We start from the raw sequence: 19,182 nt of genomic DNA on the forward strand, positions 1-19,182 counted from the left end.
TGGGGGCCGGGACCCTCCTCCGTGTCCTCCTGTGGCCCAGTCCAAGGGGCCTGGGCCTGGCCGGGGCTGCATTGGACCCCGACCACCCTGGCGTGTGGACTCGCTAAAAATCGGCCATTAGATATTGGATTCCAGCTTCCTGGAGGTCATTTCACTAATGAGTGCACCGGAAAGAGTTTCCTAATCCATCTGTGAGGGTGGCAACTGAAAGAGAATTTGAAAGCTGACAGAATAGGCGAGGGAAGGCATAGGAGATTTCCACACCCAGCAAGGAAGACTTTCCCGAAATGGAAGAAAGAAACGAGCAAACAGAGACACCGGTAGCCCGCCCGGAAAAGAGTCTGCCCCTTAGAGAAAGCACCCTGACCAGGTTCACCCGTGGGTGGGTGGCGAGCTAGCGGCATTCAGAAGAGCGAGGCCCGCAGTCTGTGCGGAAGACACCTGCGCTCGGGTGTGTGTGGCGGCGCGATTCACAAGCAGCTCTAGACGTTAAACCAAGGAGAAGCCAGGGAGTTCCCAACGCCCCAGGTGTCCTCAGCCCACGACTGGCTGCTGTGGGAATGCGAAGCCCGGCTCCTGGTCTCAGAGCGGGGTTCCCAGGAGGATCAGGCTGAAGCTGGGACTCGGCCTCAAAGTGTCCCCTCGCATGGCCACCCCCTTCCCCTTCCTGCTCCTCTACGCCTGGTGCCCCTCCATCCAGGGGCCAGACCTTAAAGAGTCACCGCAAGAGAATCCTGGTCCCAAAGGAGCCTTCTGGGGGACCGGTGCTGAGAGAGGTTGTGGGCATGGCCCGCTGGGGCTCTGCCCGACCCAGGGCTGAGAGATGCCACCTCCCAGCTCTGGGTCCCTGCAGGAAGTGTTGGCAAGCACAGGGCCGGTCCTCCAAAGGCCCAGGTGCAGGGAGCCCAGGCCAAGCAGCCTGTGGAAGAAGCCACTTGCCGTGCCACCCCGGGAACACGACTGCAGGCCCCGGCCCTTCCCACCTCCTCCTCCTCCTCCTCCTCCTCCTCCCCCCCCGGCCCCCCCCCACAGGGCACAGGGCTCAGAGACACCTCAGACTCTTGCTACCCAAAGTGCAAAGGGCATCAGTTGCTCCTCCAACCCCCCCCCCCGCCCAGCAGACCACGTTGTCCAGCCAGCCCCCGGGCCTCCCTGGGGTGCCCAGCACAAAAGTGCAGACACCCACCGGACCCTCAATCTCAGTTTTCGGATGTTTTTGCCACTCTAAGGACCCGCAGGCCAGCTGGGCCTTCGGGCAGGACAGAGAGCCCCGGAATCCGACGTGGAGAGCTGCGTGTACGTCCCCATCAGGAGGCGGTCCCCACCTCCGCGGCTCTCCCCTTGCGGGGAGCGGCAGCCCAGCCGGCAGCCGCAGGGCCTCAGGGAAGACACCAGGCTGGGCCCCCGCGGCACAGCGGGGGCACGTCCCCCGCACTCACGCGACTTAGGGACGGCTGCTGGAGACTGCTGCGGCCACCCTGCTGCCGGGTTTCTGGAGGGCTTCCTGGAAGCAGCGTCCACACCAAGCCCTTGGAAGGCCCAGGCGACGGAGGAGCCGGTCAGGCAGGGGCCAAGGACGGTGAGAGGCCGGGCGGGCGGGAAGGAGCATGTCAGGCAGGGGCAGAGGACGGTGACAGGCCGGGCGGGGAGGAGCCGGTCAGGCGGGGGCCCAGGACAGTGACGGGCCTGGCCGGGGAGGAGTGCGTCAGGCAGGGGCAGAGGAGACGGGGGCTGGGTAAGGGTTAGGGTGACAGTTAGGGCACAATTCACAATCGCAAAGACGTGGAAGCGACCCGAGTGCCCATCCATCCAGGAGTGCATGAATAAAATGTGGCGCGTGGACACCACGGAGTGCCATTCGGCTGTGAGGAGCAGCGGTGAGAGGGCGCCTCTCGTGTTCTCCTGGCCAGAGCTGGAACCCGTTCCAGTAAGCCAGGTATCCCAAGAATGGACACACGAGCACCACGTGAGCGCGCTCACCAGCAAATTGGTACGAACGGATGGACGCCTAAGTGGACAGAGAGGAGTCACCTTCATCGGGTGGGTGTCGGGCGGGTGGGGGGAGGGGAGGGGCATACACATCCATTAGGCATGGGGTGGGTGCGCACCGACTGGGGGATGGGCGCACTTGAAGCTCTGACCCGAGGGGGGAGGCTTGGAGAGGGCAAGGCACCCGACCTTAACATTGGTACCCCCACAATACGCTGGAACAACATGAGAGGTATATGAATAAGAACACAGGGGGGGCCGGGCGCGGTAGCTCACGCCTGTAATCCTAGCTCTCTGGGAGGCCGAGGCGGGCGGATTGCTCCAGGTCAGGAGTTCGAAACCAGCCTGAGCAAGAGCGAGACCCCGTCTCTACTAAAAATAGAAAGAAATTAATTGGCCAACTAATATATATAGAAAAACAGAGCCGGGCGTGGTGGTGCATGCCTGTAGTCCCAACTACTCGGGAGGCTGAGGCAGCAGGATTGCTTGAGCCCGGAGATTGAGGTTGCTGTGAGCTAGGCTGACGCCATGGCACTCACTCTAGCCTGGGCAGCAAAACGAGACTCTGTCTCAAAAAAAAAAAAAAAAAAAACACAGGGGGGAGGGGGGCACGGGCAACACATGTCACCTGAATACTTGTACTCCCATCATCTGCTTGAAGAGAGAGAGAAAAGAAAATGCAATCCTAGAGGTAAGAGACACTTTTTAAAAATAATGAATCCGAAGAGAAAAGTAAAAGGAGGCCTGTGGAGCAGGTCTGGGTGTGACTCCGGATCCCCCAACATCAGGTGCCACCACCAAAGATTCCTGCGTGTAGCCCATAGAACCCCAAAAGCAACGGGACGAGTTCTGGTCACATACTCCCTCAAAATGACATCCTGGCCTTCTTCTGGAACTCCCTCCCCTCTCAGACTCTCAAGGTTTCCTCCAGCGTGTCGGTTCCCACAGAGCAGACCTTTGGTCTGAGACCTGACAGTCCAGATGCCACGCATGCTGCCGCGTGGCGGCGGTGTCGCGGCTTGGGACAAGAGGAGGCCCCACGGTGCGGGCTGGGGCGCCAGGCACCGCGGGCGGGCGCTGAGGGTGGGGGTGACCCCCACCCCGGGCCGCCGCCGCGCTCCCAGAAAGGGGACAGAACAAGAGGCAAAAAAAAAAAAAAAAAAAGCAGCAGCCTGTGGCACCCGGTATTCCCAGGCGGTCTCCCATCCAAGTACTAACCGGGCCCGACCCTGCTTAGCTTCCGAGACCAGACGAGATCGGGGGCGTTCAGGGTGGTGTGGCCCTAGACGGCGGCGGAGGGCGCCCCTGCCCCGCTCAAGAAGCCGAGCCTCTCTGGGCTTCCCCGCCGCCGCCTCCCGCCCCAGGCCCCGCGCCGGGCCGGGCCGGGCCGGTTGAGTTCGCCGGCCGGGTCCCGCGGGCTCCCAGGGACGGGGGTGATGGGCGGGGCGGGGCGGGGCGGGGGGCTGTCTCTGTATACACACACACACACACTCACACTCACTCACACTCACACAAGATGCGCCTCCACGGCTGGACTCGCCAAGGTGGAGCCCTCCCAGCCCCCCTCGTCTCCTCGCCCGGCCTCCTTCACCTACCCGCTGCCCACCCCCAGCGCGTCGCTGCCTGCCGCTGACTGCGCACGCGCGGGACGCTCGCCCTTTGACCCCAGCCAGGGGCCGCCCTCCCCCACAACCCCTTTCAGCTGCGCCCCCCCCCTCGCCCTGTGGGTGGGCTGCCGCCTATTCCCCCGGGCCAGGGCTGGGGCACAGCCAGTGTCTGGGGCGTCTCTCTCTGGGGATGTGTCCCATGGGTGGGGTGGGGTGGCGTGGTTTGGGGGGCGCTGAAGAAATCAGTCCCCTCCATCTCCTACCTCTGGAAAACGCCCAAGCCCGTGGAGAACTGCCGGCACCGCTTCGTGGGGGCCGGGACCCTCCTCCGTGTCCTCCTGTGGCCCAGTCCAAGGGGCCTGGGCCTGGCCGGGGCTGCATTGGACCCCGACCACCCTGGCGTGTGGACTCGCTAAAAATCGGCCATTAGATATTGGATTCCAGCTTCCTGGAGGTCATTTCACTAATGAGTGCACCGCAAAGAGTTTCCTAATCCATCTGTGAGGGTGGCAACTGAAAGAGAATTTGAAAGCTGACAGAATAGGCGAGGGAAGGCATAGGAGATTTCCACACCCAGCAAGGAAGACTTTCCCGAAATGGAAGAAAGAAACGAGCAAACAGAGACACCGGTAGCCCGCCCGGAAAAGAGTCTGCCCCTTAGAGAAAGCACCCTGACCAGGTTCACCCGTGGGTGGGTGGCGAGCTAGCGGCATTCAGAAGAGCGAGGCCCGCAGTCTGTGCGGAAGACACCTGCGCTCGGGTGTGTGTGGCGGCGCGATTCACAAGCAGCTCTAGACGTTAAACCAAGGAGAAGCCAGGGAGTTCCCAACGCCCCAGGTGTCCTCAGCCCACGACTGGCTGCTGTGGGAATGCGAAGCCCGGCTCCTGGTCTCAGAGCGGGGTTCCCAGGAGGATCAGGCTGAAGCTGGGACTCGGCCTCAAAGTGTCCCCTCGCATGGCCACCCCCTTCCCCTTCCTGCTCCTCTACGCCTGGTGCCCCTCCATCCAGGGGCCAGACCTTAAAGAGTCACCGCAAGAGAATCCTGGTCCCAAAGGAGCCTTCTGGGGGACCGGTGCTGAGAGAGGTTGTGGGCATGGCCCGCTGGGGCTCTGCCCGACCCAGGGCTGAGAGATGCCACCTCCCAGCTCTGGGTCCCTGCAGGAAGTGTTGGCAAGCACAGGGCCGGTCCTCCAAAGGCCCAGGTGCAGGGAGCCCAGGCCAAGCAGCCTGTGGAAGAAGCCACTTGCCGTGCCACCCCGGGAACACGACTGCAGGCCCCGGCCCTTCCCACCTCCTCCTCCTCCTCCTCCTCCTCCTCCCCCCCCGGCCCCCCCCCACAGGGCACAGGGCTCAGAGACACCTCAGACTCTTGCTACCCAAAGTGCAAAGGGCATCAGTTGCTCCTCCAACCCCCCCCCCGCCCAGCAGACCACGTTGTCCAGCCAGCCCCCGGGCCTCCCTGGGGTGCCCAGCACAAAAGTGCAGACACCCACCGGACCCTCAATCTCAGTTTTCGGATGTTTTTGCCACTCTAAGGACCCGCAGGCCAGCTGGGCCTTCGGGCAGGACAGAGAGCCCCGGAATCCGACGTGGAGAGCTGCGTGTACGTCCCCATCAGGAGGCGGTCCCCACCTCCGCGGCTCTCCCCTTGCGGGGAGCGGCAGCCCAGCCGGCAGCCGCAGGGCCTCAGGGAAGACACCAGGCTGGGCCCCCGCGGCACAGCGGGGGCACGTCCCCCGCACTCACGCGACTTAGGGACGGCTGCTGGAGACTGCTGCGGCCACCCTGCTGCCGGGTTTCTGGAGGGCTTCCTGGAAGCAGCGTCCACACCAAGCCCTTGGAAGGCCCAGGCGACGGAGGAGCCGGTCAGGCAGGGGCCGAGGACGGTGAGAGGCCGGGCGGGCGGGAAGGAGCATGTCAGGCAGGGGCAGAGGACGGTGACAGGCCGGGCGGGGAGGAGCCGGTCAGGCGGGGGCCCAGGACAGTGACGGGCCTGGCCGGGGAGGAGTGCGTCAGGCAGGGGCAGAGGAGACGGGGGCTGGGTAAGGGTTAGGGTGACAGTTAGGGCACAATTCACAATCGCAAAGACGTGGAAGCGACCCGAGTGCCCATCCATCCAGGAGTGCATGAATAAAATGTGGCGCGTGGACACCACGGAGTGCCATTCGGCTGTGAGGAGCAGCGGTGAGAGGGCGCCTCTCGTGTTCTCCTGGCCAGAGCTGGAACCCGTTCCAGTAAGCCAGGTATCCCAAGAATGGACACACGAGCACCACGTGAGCGCGCTCACCAGCAAATTGGTACGAACGGATGGACGCCTAAGTGGACAGAGAGGAGTCACCTTCATCGGGTGGGTGTCGGGCGGGTGGGGGGAGGGGAGGGGCATACACATCCATTAGGCATGGGGTGGGTGCGCACCGACTGGGGGATGGGCGCACTTGAAGCTCTGACCCGAGGGGGGAGGCTTGGAGAGGGCAAGGCACCCGACCTTAACATTGGTACCCCCACAATACGCTGGAACAACATGAGAGGTATATGAATAAGAACACAGGGGGGGCCGGGCGCGGTAGCTCACGCCTGTAATCCTAGCTCTCTGGGAGGCCGAGGCGGGCGGATTGCTCCAGGTCAGGAGTTCGAAACCAGCCTGAGCAAGAGCGAGACCCCGTCTCTACTAAAAATAGAAAGAAATTAATTGGCCAACTAATATATATAGAAAAACAGAGCCGGGCGTGGTGGTGCATGCCTGTAGTCCCAACTACTCGGGAGGCTGAGGCAGCAGGATTGCTTGAGCCCGGAGATTGAGGTTGCTGTGAGCTAGGCTGACGCCATGGCACTCACTCTAGCCTGGGCAGCAAAACGAGACTCTGTCTCAAAAAAAAAAAAAAAAGAACACAGGGGGGAGGGGGGCACGGGCAACACATGTCACCTGAATACTTGTACTCCCATCATCTGCTTGAAGAGAGAGAGAAAAGAAAATGCAATCCTAGAGGTAAGAGACACTTTTTAAAAATAATGAATCCGAAGAGAAAAGTAAAAGGAGGCCTGTGGAGCAGGTCTGGGTGTGACTCCGGATCCCCCAACATCAGGTGCCACCACCAAAGATTCCTGCGTGTAGCCCATAGAACCCCAAAAGCAACGGGACGAGTTCTGGTCACATACTCCCTCAAAATGACATCCTGGCCTTCTTCTGGAACTCCCTCCCCTCTCAGACTCTCAAGGTTTCCTCCAGCGTGTCGGTTCCCACAGAGCAGACCTTTGGTCTGAGACCTGACAGTCCAGATGCCACGCATGCTGCCGCGTGGCGGCGGTGTCGCGGCTTGGGACAAGAGGAGGCCCCACGGTGCGGGCTGGGGCGCCAGGCACCGCGGGCGGGCGCTGAGGGTGGGGGTGACCCCCACCCCGGGCCGCCGCCGCGCTCCCAGAAAGGGGACAGAACAAGAGGCAAAAAAAAAAAAAAAAAAAAGCAGCAGCCTGTGGCACCCGGTATTCCCAGGCGGTCTCCCATCCAAGTACTAACCGGGCCCGACCCTGCTTAGCTTCCGAGACCAGACGAGATCGGGGGCGTTCAGGGTGGTGTGGCCCTAGACGGCGGCGGAGGGCGCCCCTGCCCCGCTCAAGAAGCCGAGCCTCTCTGGGCTTCCCCGCCGCCGCCGCCTCCCGCCCCAGGCCCCGCGCCGGGCCGGGCCGGGCCGGTTGAGTTCGCCGGCCGGGTCCCGCGGGCTCCCAGGGACGGGGGTGATGGGCGGGGCGGGGCGGGGCGGGGGGCTGTCTCTGTATACACACACACACACACTCACACTCACTCACACTCACACAAGATGCGCCTCCACGGCTGGACTCGCCAAGGTGGAGCCCTCCCAGCCCCCCTCGTCTCCTCGCCCGGCCTCCTTCACCTACCCGCTGCCCACCCCCAGCGCGTCGCTGCCTGCCGCTGACTGCGCACGCGCGGGACGCTCGCCCTTTGACCCCAGCCAGGGGCCGCCCTCCCCCACAACCCCTTTCAGCTGCGCCCCCCCCTCGCCCTGTGGGTGGGCTGCCGCCTATTCCCCCGGGCCAGGGCTGGGGCACAGCCAGTGTCTGGGGCGTCTCTCTCTGGGGATGTGTCCCATGGGTGGGGTGGGGTGGCGTGGTTTGGGGGGCGCTGAAGAAATCAGTCCCCTCCATCTCCTACCTCTGGAAAACGCCCAAGCCCGTGGAGAACTGCCGGCACCGCTTCGTGGGGGCCGGGACCCTCCTCCGTGTCCTCCTGTGGCCCAGTCCAAGGGGCCTGGGCCTGGCCGGGGCTGCATTGGACCCCGACCACCCTGGCGTGTGGACTCGCTAAAAATCGGCCATTAGATATTGGATTCCAGCTTCCTGGAGGTCATTTCACTAATGAGTGCACCGCAAAGAGTTTCCTAATCCATCTGTGAGGGTGGCAACTGAAAGAGAATTTGAAAGCTGACAGAATAGGCGAGGGAAGGCATAGGAGATTTCCACACCCAGCAAGGAAGACTTTCCCGAAATGGAAGAAAGAAACGAGCAAACAGAGACACCGGTAGCCCGCCCGGAAAAGAGTCTGCCCCTTAGAGAAAGCACCCTGACCAGGTTCACCCGTGGGTGGGTGGCGAGCTAGCGGCATTCAGAAGAGCGAGGCCCACAGTCTGTGCGGAAGACACCTGCGCTCGGGTGTGTGTGGCGGCGCGATTCACAAGCAGCTCTAGACGTTAAACCAAGGAGAAGCCAGGGAGTTCCCAACGCCCCAGGTGTCCTCAGCCCACGACTGGCTGCTGTGGGAATGCGAAGCCCGGCTCCTGGTCTCAGAGCGGGGTTCCCAGGAGGATCAGGCTGAAGCTGGGACTCGGCCTCAAAGTGTCCCCTCGCATGGCCACCCCCTTCCCCTTCCTGCTCCTCTACGCCTGGTGCCCCTCCATCCAGGGGCCAGACCTTAAAGAGTCACCGCAAGAGAATCCTGGTCCCAAAGGAGCCTTCTGGGGGACCGGTGCTGAGAGAGGTTGTGGGCATGGCCCGCTGGGGCTCTGCCCGACCCAGGGCTGAGAGATGCCACCTCCCAGCTCTGGGTCCCTGCAGGAAGTGTTGGCAAGCACAGGGCCGGTCCTCCAAAGGCCCAGGTGCAGGGAGCCCAGGCCAAGCAGCCTGTGGAAGAAGCCACTTGCCGTGCCACCCCGGGAACACGACTGCAGGCCCCGGCCCTTCCCACCTCCTCCTCCTCCTCCTCCTCCTCCTCCTCCTCCCCCCCCGGCCCCCCCCCCACAGGGCACAGGGCTCAGAGACACCTCAGACTCTTGCTACCCAAAGTGCAAAGGGCATCAGTTGCTCCTCCAACCCCCCCCCCCCGCCCAGCAGACCACGTTGTCCAGCCAGCCCCCGGGCCTCCCTGGGGTGCCCAGCACAAAAGTGCAGACACCCACCGGACCCTCAATCTCAGTTTTCGGATGTTTTTGCCACTCTAAGGACCCGCAGGCCAGCTGGGCCTTCGGGCAGGACAGAGAGCCCCGGAATCCGACGTGGAGAGCTGCGTGTACGTCCCCATCAGGAGGCGGTCCCCACCTCCGCGGCTCTCCCCTTGCGGGGAGCGGCAGCCCAGCCGGCAGCCGCAGGGCCTCAGGGAAGACACCAGGCTGGGCCCCCGCGGCACAGCGGGGGCACGTCCCCCGCACTCACGCGACTTAGGGACGGCTGCTGGAGACTGCTGCGGCCACCCTGCTGCCGGGTTTCTGGAGGGCTTCCTGGAAGCAGCGTCCACACCAAGCCCTTGGAAGGCCCAGGCGACGGAGGAGCCGGTCAGGCAGGGGCCGAGGACGGTGAGAGGCCGGGCGGGCGGGAAGGAGCATGTCAGGCAGGGGCAGAGGACGGTGACAGGCCGGGCGGGGAGGAGCCGGTCAGGCGGGGGCCCAGGACAGTGACGGGCCTGGCCGGGGAGGAGTGCGTCAGGCAGGGGCAGAGGAGACGGGGGCTGGGTAAGGGTTAGGGTGACAGTTAGGGCACAATTCACAATCGCAAAGACGTGGAAGCGACCCGAGTGCCCATCCATCCAGGAGTGCATGAATAAAATGTGGCGCGTGGACACCACGGAGTGCCATTCGGCTGTGAGGAGCAGCGGTGAGAGGGCGCCTCTCGTGTTCTCCTGGCCAGAGCTGGAACCCGTTCCAGTAAGCCAGGTATCCCAAGAATGGACACACGAGCACCACGTGAGCGCGCTCACCAGCAAATTGGTACGAACGGATGGACGCCTAAGTGGACAGAGAGGAGTCACCTTCATCGGGTGGGTGTCGGGCGGGTGGGGGGAGGGGAGGGGCATACACATCCATTAGGCATGGGGTGGGTGCGCACCGACTGGGGGATGGGCGCACTTGAAGCTCTGACCCGAGGGGGGAGGCTTGGAGAGGGCAAGGCACCCGACCTTAACATTGGTACCCCCACAATACGCTGGAACAACATGAGAGGTATATGAATAAGAACACAGGGGGGGCCGGGCGCGGTAGCTCACGCCTGTAATCCTAGCTCTCTGGGAGGCCGAGGCGGGCGGATTGCTCCAGGTCAGGAGTTCGAAACCAGCCTGAGCAAGAGCGAGACCCCGTCTCTACTAAAAATAGAAAGAAATTAATTGGCCAACTAATATATATAGAAAAACAGAGCCGGGCGTGGTGGTGCATGCCTGTAGTCCCAACTACTCGGGAGGCTGAGGCAGCAGGATTGCTTGAGCCCGGAGATTGAGGTTGCTGTGAGCTAGGCTGACGCCATGGCACTCACTCTAGCCTGGGCAGCAAAACGAGACTCTGTCTCAAAAAAAAAAAAAAAAAGAACACAGGGGGGAGGGGGGCACGGGCAACACATGTCACCTGAATACTTGTACTCCCATCATCTGCTTGAAGAGAGAGAGAAAAGAAAATGCAATCCTAGAGGTAAGAGACACTTTTTAAAAATAATGAATCCGAAGAGAAAAGTAAAAGGAGGCCTGTGGAGCAGGTCTGGGTGTGACTCCGGATCCCCCAACATCAGGTGCCACCACCAAAGATTCCTGCGTGTAGCCCATAGAACCCCAAAAGCAACGGGACGAGTTCTGGTCACATACTCCCTCAAAATGACATCCTGGCCTTCTTCTGGAACTCCCTCCCCTCTCAGACTCTCAAGGTTTCCTCCAGCGTGTCGGTTCCCACAGAGCAGACCTTTGGTCTGAGACCTGACAGTCCAGATGCCACGCATGCTGCCGCGTGGCGGCGGTGTCGCGGCTTGGGACAAGAGGAGGCCCCACGGTGCGGGCTGGGGCGCCAGGCACCGCGGGCGGGCGCTGAGGGTGGGGGTGACCCCCACCCCGGGCCGCCGCCGCGCTCCCAGAAAGGGGACAGAACAAGAGGCAAAAAAAAAAAAAAAAAAAAGCAGCAGCCTGTGGCACCCGGTATTCCCAGGCGGTCTCCCATCCAAGTACTAACCGGGCCCGACCCTGCTTAGCTTCCGAGACCAGACGAGATCGGGGGCGTTCAGGGTGGTGTGGCCCTAGACGGCGGCGGAGGGCGCCCCTGCCCCGCTCAAGAAGCCGAGCCTCTCTGGGCTTCCCCGCCGCCGCCGCCTCCCGCCCCAGGCCCCGCGCCGGGCCGGGCCGGGCCGGTTGAGTTCGCCGGCCGGGTCCCGCGGGCTCCCAGGGACGGGGGTGATGGGCGGGGCGGGGCGGGGCGGGGGGCTGTCTCTGTATACACACACACACACACTCACACTCACTCACACTCACACAAGATGCGCCTCCACGGCTGGACTCGCCAAGGTGGAGCCCTCCCAGCCCCCCTCGTCTCCTCGCCCGGCCTCCTTCACCTACCCGCTGCCCACCCCCAGCGCGTCGCTGCCTGCCGCTGACTGCGCACGCGCGGGACGCTCGCCCTTTGACCCCAGCCAGGGGCCGCCCTCCCCCACAACCCCTTTCAGCTGCGCCCCCCCCCTCGCCCTGTGGGTGGGCTGCCGCCTATTCCCCCGGGCCAGGGCTGGGGCACAGCCAGTGTCTGGGGCGTCTCTCTCTGGGGATGTGTCCCATGGGTGGGGTGGGGTGGCGTGGTTTGGGGGGCGCTGAAGAAATCAGTCCCCTCCATCTCCTACCTCTGGAAAACGCCCAAGCCCGTGGAGAACTGCCGGCACCGCTTCGTGGGGGCCGGGACCCTCCTCCGTGTCCTCCTGTGGCCCAGTCCAAGGGGCCTGGGCCTGGCCGGGGCTGCATTGGACCCCGACCACCCTGGCGTGTGGACTCGCTAAAAATCGGCCATTAGATATTGGATTCCAGCTTCCTGGAGGTCATTTCACTAATGAGTGCACCGGAAAGAGTTTCCTAATCCATCTGTGAGGGTGGCAACTGAAAGAGAATTTGAAAGCTGACAGAATAGGCGAGGGAAGGCATAGGAGATTTCCACACCCAGCAAGGAAGACTTTCCCGAAATGGAAGAAAGAAACGAGCAAACAGAGACACCGGTAGCCCGCCCGGAAAAGAGTCTGCCCCTTAGAGAAAGCACCCTGACCAGGTTCACCCGTGGGTGGGTGGCGAGCTAGCGGCATTCAGAAGAGCGAGGCCCGCAGTCTGTGCGGAAGACACCTGCGCTCGGGTGTGTGTGGCGGCGCGATTCACAAGCAGCTCTAGACGTTAAACCAAGGAGAAGCCAGGGAGTTCCCAACGCCCCAGGTGTCCTCAGCCCACGACTGGCTGCTGTGGGAATGCGAAGCCCGGCTCCTGGTCTCAGAGCGGGGTTCCCAGGAGGATCAGGCTGAAGCTGGGACTCGGCCTCAAAGTGTCCCCTCGCATGGCCACCCCCTTCCCCTTCCTGCTCCTCTACGCCTGGTGCCCCTCCATCCAGGGGCCAGACCTTAAAGAGTCACCGCAAGAGAATCCTGGTCCCAAAGGAGCCTTCTGGGGGACCGGTGCTGAGAGAGGTTGTGGGCATGGCCCGCTGGGGCTCTGCCCGACCCAGGGCTGAGAGATGCCACCTCCCAGCTCTGGGTCCCTGCAGGAAGTGTTGGCAAGCACAGGGCCGGTCCTCCAAAGGCCCAGGTGCAGGGAGCCCAGGCCAAGCAGCCTGTGGAAGAAGCCACTTGCCGTGCCACCCCGGGAACACGACTGCAGGCCCCGGCCCTTCCCACCTCCTCCTCCTCCTCCTCCTCCTCCTCCTCCTCCCCCCCCGGCCCCCCCCCCACAGGGCACAGGGCTCAGAGACACCTCAGACTCTTGCTACCCAAAGTGCAAAGGGCATCAGTTGCTCCTCCAACCCCCCCCCCCCGCCCAGCAGACCACGTTGTCCAGCCAGCCCCCGGGCCTCCCTGGGGTGCCCAGCACAAAAGTGCAGACACCCACCGGACCCTCAATCTCAGTTTTCGGATGTTTTTGCCACTCTAAGGACCCGCAGGCCAGCTGGGCCTTCGGGCAGGACAGAGAGCCCCGGAATCCGACGTGGAGAGCTGCGTGTACGTCCCCATCAGGAGGCGGTCCCCACCTCCGCGGCTCTCCCCTTGCGGGGAGCGGCAGCCCAGCCGGCAGCCGCAGGGCCTCAGGGAAGACACCAGGCTGGGCCCCCGCGGCACAGCGGGGGCACGTCCCCCGCACTCACGCGACTTAGGGACGGCTGCTGGAGACTGCTGCGGCCACCCTGCTGCCGGGTTTCTGGAGGGCTTCCTGGAAGCAGCGTCCACACCAAGCCCTTGGAAGGCCCAGGCGACGGAGGAGCCGGTCAGGCAGGGGCCGAGGACGGTGAGAGGCCGGGCGGGCGGGAAGGAGCATGTCAGGCAGGGGCAGAGGACGGTGACAGGCCGGGCGGGGAGGAGCCGGTCAGGCGGGGGCCCAGGACAGTGACGGGCCTGGCCGGGGAGGAGTGCGTCAGGCAGGGGCAGAGGAGACGGGGGCTGGGTAAGGGTTAGGGTGACAGTTAGGGCACAATTCACAATCGCAAAGACGTGGAAGCGACCCGAGTGCCCATCCATCCAGGAGTGCATGAATAAAATGTGGCGCGTGGACACCACGGAGTGCCATTCGGCTGTGAGGAGCAGCGGTGAGAGGGCGCCTCTCGTGTTCTCCTGGCCAGAGCTGGAACCCGTTCCAGTAAGCCAGGTATCCCAAGAATGGACACACGAGCACCACGTGAGCGCGCTCACCAGCAAATTGGTACGAACGGATGGACGCCTAAGTGGACAGAGAGGAGTCACCTTCATCGGGTGGGTGTCGGGCGGGTGGGGGGAGGGGAGGGGCATACACATCCATTAGGCATGGGGTGGGTGCGCACCGACTGGGGGATGGGCGCACTTGAAGCTCTGACCCGAGGGGGGAGGCTTGGAGAGGGCAAGGCACCCGACCTTAACATTGGTACCCCCACAATACGCTGGAACAACATGAGAGGTATATGAATAAGAACACAGGGGGGGCCGGGCGCGGTAGCTCACGCCTGTAATCCTAGCTCTCTGGGAGGCCGAGGCGGGCGGATTGCTCCAGGTCAGGAGTTCGAAACCAGCCTGAGCAAGAGCGAGACCCCGTCTCTACTAAAAATAGAAAGAAATTAATTGGCCAACTAATATATATAGAAAAACAGAGCCGGGCGTGGTGGTGCATGCCTGTAGTCCCAACTACTCGGGAGGCTGAGGCAGCAGGATTGCTTGAGCCCGGAGATTGAGGTTGCTGTGAGCTAGGCTGACGCCATGGCACTCACTCTAGCCTGGGCAGCAAAACGAGACTCTGTCTCAAAAAAAAAAAAAAAAGAACACAGGGGGGAGGGGGGCACGGGCAACACATGTCACCTGAATACTTGTACTCCCATCATCTGCTTGAAGAGAGAGAGAAAAGAAAATGCAATCCTAGAGGTAAGAGACACTTTTTAAAAATAATGAATCCGAAGAGAAAAGTAAAAGGAGGCCTGTGGAGCAGGTCTGGGTGTGACTCCGGATCCCCCAACATCAGGTGCCACCACCAAAGATTCCTGCGTGTAGCCCATAGAACCCCAAAAGCAACGGGACGAGTTCTGGTCACATACTCCCTCAAAATGACATCCTGGCCTTCTTCTGGAACTCCCTCCCCTCTCAGACTCTCAAGGTTTCCTCCAGCGTGTCGGTTCCCACAGAGCAGACCTTTGGTCTGAGACCTGACAGTCCAGATGCCACGCATGCTGCCGCGTGGCGGCGGTGTCGCGGCTTGGGACAAGAGGAGGCCCCACGGTGCGGGCTGGGGCGCCAGGCACCGCGGGCGGGCGCTGAGGGTGGGGGTGACCCCCACCCCGGGCCGCCGCCGCGCTCCCAGAAAGGGGACAGAACAAGAGGCAAAAAAAAAAAAAAAAAAAAGCAGCAGCCTGTGGCACCCGGTATTCCCAGGCGGTCTCCCATCCAAGTACTAACCGGGCCCGACCCTGCTTAGCTTCCGAGACCAGACGAGATCGGGGGCGTTCAGGGTGGTGTGGCCCTAGACGGCGGCGGAGGGCGCCCCTGCCCCGCTCAAGAAGCCGAGCCTCTCTGGGCTTCCCCGCCGCCGCCGCCTCCCGCCCCAGGCCCCGCGCCGGGCCGGGCCGGGCCGGTTGAGTTCGCCGGCCGGGTCCCGCGGGCTCCCAGGGACGGGGGTGATGGGCGGGGCGGGGCGGGGCGGGGGGCTGTCTCTGTATACACACACACACACACTCACACTCACTCACACTCACACAAGATGCGCCTCCACGGCTGGACTCGCCAAGGTGGAGCCCTCCCAGCCCCCCTCGTCTCCTCGCCCGGCCTCCTTCACCTACCCGCTGCCCACCCCCAGCGCGTCGCTGCCTGCCGCTGACTGCGCACGCGCGGGACGCTCGCCCTTTGACCCCAGCCAGGGGCCGCCCTCCCCCACAACCCCTTTCAGCTGCGCCCCCCCCCTCGCCCTGTGGGTGGGCTGCCGCCTATTCCCCCGGGCCAGGGCTGGGGCACAGCCAGTGTCTGGGGCGTCTCTCTCTGGGGATGTGTCCCATGGGTGGGGTGGGGTGGCGTGGTTTGGGGGGCGCTGAAGAAATCAGTCCCCTCCATCTCCTACCTCTGGAAAACGCCCAAGCCCGTGGAGAACTGCCGGCACCGCTTCGTGGGGGCCGGGACCCTCCTCCGTGTCCTCCTGTGGCCCAGTCCAAGGGGCCTGGGCCTGGCCGGGGCTGCATTGGACCCCGACCACCCTGGCGTGTGGACTCGCTAAAAATCGGCCATTAGATATTGGATTCCAGCTTCCTGGAGGTCATTTCACTAATGAGTGCACCGGAAAGAGTTTCCTAATCCATCTGTGAGGGTGGCAACTGAAAGAGAATTTGAAAGCTGACAGAATAGGCGAGGGAAGGCATAGGAGATTTCCACACCCAGCAAGGAAGACTTTCCCGAAATGGAAGAAAGAAACGAGCAAACAGAGACACCGGTAGCCCGCCCGGAAAAGAGTCTGCCCCTTAGAGAAAGCACCCTGACCAGGTTCACCCGTGGGTGGGTGGCGAGCTAGCGGCATTCAGAAGAGCGAGGCCCGCAGTCTGTGCGGAAGACACCTGCGCTCGGGTGTGTGTGGCGGCGCGATTCACAAGCAGCTCTAGACGTTAAACCAAGGAGAAGCCAGGGAGTTCCCAACGCCCCAGGTGTCCTCAGCCCACGACTGGCTGCTGTGGGAATGCGAAGCCCGGCTCCTGGTCTCAGAGCGGGGTTCCCAGGAGGATCAGGCTGAAGCTGGGACTCGGCCTCAAAGTGTCCCCTCGCATGGCCACCCCCTTCCCCTTCCTGCTCCTCTACGCCTGGTGCCCCTCCATCCAGGGGCCAGACCTTAAAGAGTCACCGCAAGAGAATCCTGGTCCCAAAGGAGCCTTCTGGGGGACCGGTGCTGAGAGAGGTTGTGGGCATGGCCCGCTGGGGCTCTGCCCGACCCAGGGCTGAGAGATGCCACCTCCCAGCTCTGGGTCCCTGCAGGAAGTGTTGGCAAGCACAGGGCCGGTCCTCCAAAGGCCCAGGTGCAGGGAGCCCAGGCCAAGCAGCCTGTGGAAGAAGCCACTTGCCGTGCCACCCCGGGAACACGACTGCAGGCCCCGGCCCTTCCCACCTCCTCCTCCTCCTCCTCCTCCTCCTCCTCCTCCCCCCCCGGCCCCCCCCCCACAGGGCACAGGGCTCAGAGACACCTCAGACTCTTGCTACCCAAAGTGCAAAGGGCATCAGTTGCTCCTCCAACCCCCCCCCCCGCCCAGCAGACCACGTTGTCCAGCCAGCCCCCGGGCCTCCCTGGGGTGCCCAGCACAAAAGTGCAGACACCCACCGGACCCTCAATCTCAGTTTTCGGATGTTTTTGCCACTCTAAGGACCCGCAGGCCAGCTGGGCCTTCGGGCAGGACAGAGAGCCCCGGAATCCGACGTGGAGAGCTGCGTGTACGTCCCCATCAGGAGGCGGTCCCCACCTCCGCGGCTCTCCCCTTGCGGGGAGCGGCAGCCCAGCCGGCAGCCGCAGGGCCTCAGGGAAGACACCAGGCTGGGCCCCCGCGGCACAGCGGGGGCACGTCCCCCGCACTCACGCGACTTAGGGACGGCTGCTGGAGACTGCTGCGGCCACCCTGCTGCCGGGTTTCTGGAGGGCTTCCTGGAAGCAGCGTCCACACCAAGCCCTTGGAAGGCCCAGGCGACGGAGGAGCCGGTCAGGCAGGGGCCGAGGACGGTGAGAGGCCGGGCGGGCGGGAAGGAGCATGTCAGGCAGGGGCAGAGGACGGTGACAGGCCGGGCGGGGAGGAGCCGGTCAGGCGGGGGCCCAGGACAGTGACGGGCCTGGCCGGGGAGGAGTGCGTCAGGCAGGGGCAGAGGAGACGGGGGCTGGGTAAGGGTTAGGGTGACAGTTAGGGCACAATTCACAATCGCAAAGACGTGGAAGCGACCCGAGTGCCCATCCATCCAGGAGTGCATGAATAAAATGTGGCGCGTGGACACCACGGAGTGCCATTCGGCTGTGAGGAGCAGCGGTGAGAGGGCGCCTCTCGTGTTCTCCTGGCCAGAGCTGGAACCCGTTCCAGTAAGCCAGGTATCCCAAGAATGGACACACGAGCACCACGTGAGCGCGCTCACCAGCAAATTGGTACGAACGGATGGACGCCTAAGTGGACAGAGAGGAGTCACCTTCATCGGGTGGGTGTCGGGCGGGTGGGGGGAGGGGAGGGGCATACACATCCATTAGGCATGGGGTGGGTGCGCACCGACTGGGGGATGGGCGCACTTGAAGCTCTGACCCGAGGGGGGAGGCTTGGAGAGGGCAAGGCACCCGACCTTAACATTGGTACCCCCACAATACGCTGGAACAACATGAGAGGTATATGAATAAGAACACAGGGGGGGCCGGGCGCGGTAGCTCACGCCTGTAATCCTAGCTCTCTGGGAGGCCGAGGCGGGCGGATTGCTCCAGGTCAGGAGTTCGAAACCAGCCTGAGCAAGAGCGAGACCCCGTCTCTACTAAAAATAGAAAGAAATTAATTGGCCAACTAATATATATAGAAAAACAGAGCCGGGCGTGGTGGTGCATGCCTGTAGTCCCAACTACTCGGGAGGCTGAGGCAGCAGGATTGCTTGAGCCCGGAGATTGAGGTTGCTGTGAGCTAGGCTGACGCCATGGCACTCACTCTAGCCTGGGCAGCAAAACGAGACTCTGTCTCAAAAAAAAAAAAAAAAGAACACAGGGGGGAGGGGGGCACGGGCAACACATGTCACCTGAATACTTGTACTCCCATCATCTGCTTGAAGAGAGAGAGAAAAGAAAATGCAATCCTAGAGGTAAGAGACACTTTTTAAAAATAATGAATCCGAAGAGAAAAGTAAAAGGAGGCCTGTGGAGCAGGTCTGGGTGTGACTCCGGATCCCCCAACATCAGGTGCCACCACCAAAGATTCCTGCGTGTAGCCCATAGAACCCCAAAAGCAACGGGACGAGTTCTGGTCACATACTCCCTCAAAATGACATCCTGGCCTTCTTCTGGAACTCCCTCCCCTCTCAGACTCTCAAGGTTTCCTCCAGCGTGTCGGTTCCCACAGAGCAGACCTTTGGTCTGAGACCTGACAGTCCAGATGCCACGCATGCTGCCGCGTGGCGGCGGTGTCGCGGCTTGGGACAAGAGGAGGCCCCACGGTGCGGGCTGGGGCGCCAGGCACCGCGGGCGGGCGCTGAGGGTGGGGGTGACCCCCACCCCGGGCCGCCGCCGCGCTCCCAGAAAGGGGACAGAACAAGAGGCAAAAAAAAAAAAAAAAAAAAGCAGCAGCCTGTGGCACCCGGTATTCCCAGGCGGTCTCCCATCCAAGTACTAACCGGGCCCGACCCTGCTTAGCTTCCGAGACCAGACGAGATCGGGGGCGTTCAGGGTGGTGTGGCCCTAGACGGCGGCGGAGGGCGCCCCTGCCCCGCTCAAGAAGCCGAGCCTCTCTGGGCTTCCCCGCCGCCGCCGCCTCCCGCCCCAGGCCCCGCGCCGGGCCGGGCCGGGCCGGTTGAGTTCGCCGGCCGGGTCCCGCGGGCTCCCAGGGACGGGGGTGATGGGCGGGGCGGGGCGGGGCGGGGGGCTGTCTCTGTATACACACACACACACACTCACACTCACTCACACTCACACAAGATGCGCCTCCACGGCTGGACTCG

At 63.1% G+C, this 19,182-nt stretch overlaps 5 non-coding genes across 5 annotated transcripts; all 5 read right to left on the minus strand.

Moving 5' to 3' along the window:
* Positions 1 to 3,158: 3,158 nt before the first annotated feature.
* On the minus strand, positions 3,159 to 3,277 carry LOC142864165 (5S ribosomal RNA). Its single transcript, XR_012914750.1, has one exon. It is a non-coding gene; the product is annotated as a 5S ribosomal RNA (ribosomal RNA).
* Positions 3,278 to 7,062: 3,785 nt separating this feature from the next.
* Positions 7,063 to 7,181, minus strand: LOC142864166 (5S ribosomal RNA). Its single transcript, XR_012914751.1, has one exon. It is a non-coding gene; the product is annotated as a 5S ribosomal RNA (ribosomal RNA).
* A 3,797-nt stretch (positions 7,182 to 10,978) lies between these two features.
* LOC142864167 (5S ribosomal RNA) lies at positions 10,979 to 11,097 on the minus strand. The gene has a single exon (XR_012914752.1). It is a non-coding gene; the product is annotated as a 5S ribosomal RNA (ribosomal RNA).
* A 3,797-nt stretch (positions 11,098 to 14,894) lies between these two features.
* On the minus strand, positions 14,895 to 15,013 carry LOC142864168 (5S ribosomal RNA). Its single transcript, XR_012914753.1, has one exon. It is a non-coding gene; the product is annotated as a 5S ribosomal RNA (ribosomal RNA).
* Positions 15,014 to 18,809: 3,796 nt separating this feature from the next.
* LOC142864170 (5S ribosomal RNA) lies at positions 18,810 to 18,928 on the minus strand. Its single transcript, XR_012914755.1, has one exon. It is a non-coding gene; the product is annotated as a 5S ribosomal RNA (ribosomal RNA).
* Positions 18,929 to 19,182: the final 254 nt, after the last annotated feature.

Source organism: Microcebus murinus, chromosome 24 (genome assembly GCF_040939455.1).
Source record: "Microcebus murinus isolate Inina chromosome 24, M.murinus_Inina_mat1.0, whole genome shotgun sequence".
Taxonomy (NCBI): Eukaryota; Metazoa; Chordata; class Mammalia; order Primates; family Cheirogaleidae; genus Microcebus; species Microcebus murinus.